Source organism: Falco rusticolus, chromosome W, assembly GCF_015220075.1.
Source record: "Falco rusticolus isolate bFalRus1 chromosome W, bFalRus1.pri, whole genome shotgun sequence".
Taxonomy (NCBI): domain Eukaryota; kingdom Metazoa; phylum Chordata; class Aves; order Falconiformes; family Falconidae; genus Falco; species Falco rusticolus.
Window position 1 is genome coordinate 13,659,331 of NC_051209.1, and position 6,498 is coordinate 13,665,828.

The window sequence follows — 6,498 nt, forward strand, 5'->3', positions numbered from 1 at the left end:
TGCTGATCACTCATATTGAGCGACTGTGTCTTCCCTCCGTCGCAACAAATGGCGCCCGAACAGGGACCCTAGAGAGGGCTGAACCTGCGAGCCACGGTTCAACGGAGATTCGGGTACCGGTCCTGAAAGCAGCGCAGGAGGCGGAAGGGAACAGTCCCCGCGCCCGGGAGCACCTACAGAGGGTCCCGCCGGCCACGCGTCGCCGAAGTCTCGCAAAGGCTGCAACAGCGCTGACGAAGGTATGGAGAGACAAGCGACGTACGATTCGCTCAAATGCTTTTTAGAAAAGCGGAGCGTTCGGGACATAGATTGTAAAAAGGAATTACCCGGTTTATTAGCATATGGGATAGCATCCGGGTCCCCCGCGGCAGCGGCGAGCGGCGGCGCGCGGCCCGGCAGGCCCCTTCCCGGCCGCGGTTTCTCTCCAAGGCGGCACCCCCCCCCCTCCGATCGGCGCCATGGCGATGCAAGCGGCCAAGCGAGCTGACATCCGGCTGCCCCCAGAGGTCAATCGGGTCCTTTATATTCGGAACCTGCCGTATGAAATCACAGCGGAGGAAAAGTATGGTATTTTTGGGAAATACGGACCTATTCGACAAATCAGAGTTGGAAACACTCCTGAAACAAGAGGAACAGCTTAAGCTTCTCAAGGAAAAATACGGAATTCATTACAAACCCACCAAAAAAAGTGCTTCAGATGTCCCCTACAAGAAATGGGTTTCTGCCTTGACCTAGCAAACATCTCTGTGCTTAAAGAGAAGCCTTTTTGCCTTGATGGAAATAATTTATTCTGTATTCTGTATTTATGCTGTATTCTGAATGTGGAAATTGGTTGGGACTAGGAGGCTGGCTTAAAGGCATTTTGCAAACGGGATTATTATTTTTGGTCATTATTGTAATAATAGTTTTTTGATCAAAACCAGCCAAAATTATTTGTAAGCATTAGGCATATCTGAAGAGAATGCCTTTATTTGAATCAGCAGTTAAGGTGTAGTTTAGTCTGATACTGTGGTTTTATCTGCTTCTGGTGAATTTTTGAAGTGATGAAATCAGAGATACTAAGAGTTATGAGGTAATAAGGTAATAATCTAAGTAAGGGTGCTGTCTTTTGTATCTACAAGTGCAATATGCTTTTATGTAGCAGAGAGAAACTTTAACAATAATGTTGCTTGAGCGAGATGTGCATGTGACAACTTGGGAAAAGGGATATCACAACTGGAGTGCAACAGTGTTTCTACGTCTGGCAGAGTGAAATCTTTCAAGACCTGAGTTTAGACAGTCTAAAATAAGTTGTTAGTATTCAGAAAGCCCATCTTAAGCCTCTTTTGCTTACATAGTGTTATGGAAGTCAACTGCTATTGTAGAGAATTAATGATTTTTTAATACATATTAACAAATACTACTATTTTAACTTGAGGCAGTTGAGTGAAAAATACTCACGTGTAGCATTTGAGGGAATGTCAGCATAAATCGCACTTACATTAAGACTGCATTTTTAATTACTGTACTCGTTAAGATTCAATGATGCCATAAGGCTAAGGCCTTTTATCACAGATTGGTTCTGAACTAAAAGGTGTGTGCACATGTAGATATGCACATTTGTGTTATTTTCCTTAATTGGCTACAAAATAATATAATTAGGTTGGGGACTAGATCTTGGGAATTTGTCTATTATACATCTGTTTGTTAAGGAACGTGCATAACACACAGCACCCATGTAGGCTTGGCTTGTGGCATAGTTGTCAAATTTAGCATAGACATTCAGACAGATAAGCAACGTACTCTTCTTGTGTGTATGACCTACAAGCCATTATGGCTTAGTGTGTAAATCTGTATGTAACTATTGAAAAATCCCCTTATGAATGTATATAGCTTAGAACTAATTTTTCCCCTTTGTTAATTCTTTGATATCAATGAGGTATTCTTCAGAAAATGTATGGACTTGGTTGGTTGCATAAGGGCAGTTGTTATTTGGACAGAAAATTGTTAATGGTCAGGGACTTTCCACTAAAATATTTGCAAATATTCCTAGTCAAACATCAGTTTGGTTTCTTTTTGGGTTTTGAGCTTGCATTAGTCCATGTTCAGAACTTTAAAATTACCTTTGAATTTTTTAAACTTTTTATATCACTGGAACAGAAAGAGCATCTAAATTAAAGCTTCAAGCTAACTTTATTTTTCAAGTATTTCAGGAATTACACTTCTGAACTGAGATTTTATAAGTTGGCTGTGTATTTTCCTGTGTTAAAACGCTGTTATTGAAAATGGTCAACCAGGCCTATGTCGCCCAAAATAAAAACGGGGGAATTGTGGATAACTGGCTAGCTGAAAAGGGTCACATAGACATAGTCCAGCTGGCTGGACAAAAATGCACATCGCTCTCAGCTTATCTGAAGTAAAGCAAAATACACTGTCTTTGGCTGTCCTCGTTACACAGTAACAGGAAGATTTCGGTGGGAAAAGAATGTTGCAGGTGGGAACAGAAAACTACAGAGAGGAACTAGGGGTGGGCTTGGTATTTAGGCAACTAACCAATAATGAGCTTAACTTTTGTAATATGTATGAGCTAATTATAAGAAGGCATAAAGGTGACTGTAAGGTTCAATAAACGAAGTCTGCTGATCACTCATATTGAGCGACTGTGTCTTCCCTCCGTCGCAACAAATGGCGCCCGAACAGGGACCCTAGAGAGGGCTGAACCTGCGAGCCACGGTTCAACGGAGATTCGGGTACCGGTCCTGAAAGCAGCGCAGGAGGCGGAAGGGAACAGTCCCCGCGCCCGGGAGCACCTACAGAGGGTCCCGCCGGCCACGCGTCGCCGAAGTCTCGCAAAGGCTGCAACAGCGCTGACGAAGGTATGGAGAGACAAGCGACGTACGATTCGCTCAAATGCTTTTTAGAAAAGCGGAGCGTTCGGGACATAGATTGTAAAAAGGAATTACCCGGTTTATTAGCATATGGGATAGCATCCGGGTCCCCCGCGGCAGCGGCGAGCGGCGGCGCGCGGCCCGGCAGGCCCCTTCCCGGCCGCGGTTTCTCTCCAAGGCGGCACCCCCCCCCCTCCGATCGGCGCCATGGCGATGCAAGCGGCCAAGCGAGCTGACATCCGGCTGCCCCCAGAGGTCAATCGGGTCCTTTATATTCGGAACCTGCCGTATGAAATCACAGCGGAGGAAAAGTATGGTATTTTTGGGAAATACGGACCTATTCGACAAATCAGAGTTGGAAACACTCCTGAAACAAGAGGAACAGCTTAAGCTTCTCAAGGAAAATACGGAATTCATTACAAACCCACCAAAAAAAGTGCTTCAGATGTCCCCTACAAGAAATGGGTTTCTGCCTTGACCTAGCAAACATCTCTGTGCTTAAAGAGAAGCCTTTTGCCTTGATGGAAATAATTTATTCTGTATTCTGTATTTATGCTGTATTCTGAATGTGGAAATTGGTTGGGACTAGGAGGCTGGCTTAAAGGCATTTTGCAAACGGGATTATTATTTTTGGTCATTATTGTAATAATAGTTTTTTGATCAAAACCAGCCAAAATTATTTGTAAGCATTAGGCATATCTGAAGAGAATGCCTTTATTTGAATCAGCAGTTAAGGTGTAGTTTAGTCTGATACTGTGGTTTTATCTGCTTCTGGTGAATTTTTGAAGTGATGAAATCAGAGATACTAAGAGTTATGAGGTAATAAGGTAATAATCTAAGTAAGGGTGCTGTCTTTTGTATCTACAAGTGCAATATGCTTTTATGTAGCAGAGAGAAACTTTAACAATAATGTTGCTTGAGCGAGATGTGCATGTGACAACTTGGGAAAAGGGATATCACAACTGGAGTGCAACAGTGTTTCTACGTCTGGCAGAGTGAAATCTTTCAAGACCTGAGTTTAGACAGTCTAAAATAAGTTGTTAGTATTCAGAAAGCCCATCTTAAGCCTCTTTTGCTTACATAGTGTTATGGAAGTCAACTGCTATTGTAGAGAATTAATGATTTTTAATACATATTAACAAATACTACTATTTTAACTTGAGGCAGTTGAGTGAAAAATACTCACGTGTAGCATTTGAGGGAATGTCAGCATAAATCGCACTTACATTAAGACTGCATTTTTAATTACTGTACTCGTTAAGATTCAATGATGCCATAAGGCTAAGGCCTTTTATCACAGATTGGTTCTGAACTAAAAGGTGTGTGCACATGTAGATATGCACATTTGTGTTATTTTCCTTAATTGGCTACAAAATAATAATTAGGTTGGGGACTAGATCTTGGGAATTTGTCTATTATACATCTGTTTGTTAAGGAACGTGCATAACACACAGCACCCATGTAGGCTTGGCTTGTGGCATAGTTGTCAAATTTAGCATAGACATTCAGACAGATAAGCAACGTACTCTTCTTGTGTGTATGACCTACAAGCCATTATGGCTTAGTGTGTAAATCTGTATGTAACTATTGAAAAATCCCCTTATGAATGTATATAGCTTAGAACTAATTTTTCCCCTTTGTTAATTCTTTGATATCAATGAGGTATTCTTCAGAAAATGTATGGACTGGTTGGTTGCATAAGGGCAGTTGTTATTTGGACAGAAAATTGTTAATGGTCAGGGACTTTCCACTAAAATATTTGCAAATATTCCTAGTCAAACATCAGTTTGGTTTCTTTTTGGGTTTTGAGCTTGCATTAGTCCATGTTCAGAACTTTAAAATTACCTTTGAATTTTTTAAACTTTTTATATCACTGGAACAGAAAGAGCATCTAAATTAAAGCTTCAAGCTAACTTTATTTTTCAAGTATTTCAGGAATTACACTTCTGAACTGAGATTTTATAAGTTGGCTGTGTATTTTCCTGTGTTAAAACGCTGTTATTGAAAATGGTCAACCAGGCCTATGTCGCCCAAAATAAAAACGGGGGAATTGTGGATAACTGGCTAGCTGAAAAGGGTCACATAGACATAGTCCAGCTGGCTGGACAAAAATGCACATCGCTCTCAGCTTATCTGAAGTAAAGCAAAATACACTGTCTTTGGCTGTCCTCGTTACACAGTAACAGGAAGATTTCGGTGGGAAAAGAATGTTGCAGGTGGGAACAGAAAACTACAGAAGAGAAACTAGGGGCGGGCTTGGTATTTAGGCAACTAACCAATAATGAGCTTAACTTTTGTAATATGTATGAGCTAATTATAAGAAGGCATAAAAGGTGACTGTAAGGTTCAATAAACAAAGTCTGCTGATCACTCATATTGAGTGACTGTGTCTTCCCTCCATCGCGACATGGATCATGTTCCAAACCTCTTAGGTAATTAATTATAGTCCTCTAACCAAATTATGCCCCAGATGTGATTGCCACTATTTCCAAACCAGCTTGTGAGAATGCAGGTCATTTTCGTTTCATGGCTCTAGAGCTTAACCAGTCTGTCCAGTGAGATTTTCTATTGAGACTGTATTTGGTAATTTGGACTAGTGTACCAAAATGAATACTGCATTAGAACTTAGAACTGGAAACCTGAGAAAGGAGAGGTCCCTTTACTAAAGATGGTATCGCTAAAGAAACTCAGAATAACTCTGAATAACCTTAGAGGAAAAACATGCTCAGATGCTGCTAGTAAGAGGACAAACACACTTTCTCTTTTTTCCATTAAAGCCCATTCATTGTTTGAGTCTGTTTTGATAAAAGAGGAGTTTGAATTTGAGTGTCTCACCATATTTCACTTGTTTAAAAGCGAGTGGGATCTCTTAATCCAGTATTGTTCTGAAAGATAAATGTTTGTGGTCCAATGACTCACCTTTACTTCTAGTTTCAAGCCACTGTATCAAATTTAGGGCACTGGATTTACTGCAATAGACCCAACAGGTTTTTTTGCTTCTGTTTAGTAATTCTTAAGCAATCCTATCTGTGACATTATTTTCTAAAGCCTCCTAGAGAGATAGAGACTGTGTTAATAACTCTTAAAATAAATGAAACAGCCAGATGATTAAAGCTGTTTCTTAAAACTGTTTAAGAGTAAATTTATTGGAATTTTCAAGAATATTAAATTAATTCCAGGCCTAATTTGGATTAAATTCAATGGGAGCTAGGCTTCTAAGTCACTAAAATACTCACTGGGGTTTTAAGACACAGCCAACTACATCTTTAAGCATCTAAACCCATTGAAAAAGGCCTTTAGCCAGAATTTTCAGGGAAAACAAGTCATATGCTATAATCTCTTCCACAAAACAAGATGTTGAGATGACTTAATTGGAAAAAAAAATTTATTTTGTTGCGAAGTACAAAATAGCAAAAGTCAATAATAGTGCTTAGGTATAGAGAGTGTGAGGTCACCTAAGTGAAGGTTTGTAAACTGGAAGGTTTTTCTTTTATGTATTTTTGTGTCAGGGTTCAGAGATAGATGAAACTGCACCAGACAGTAGATCTTTCAAGTGCTGTTTTGATACTTCATATACCAATACTGAGGAAGAATTTTTTTTAGATAGAATGACTAGTAGAAGTTATTTCTA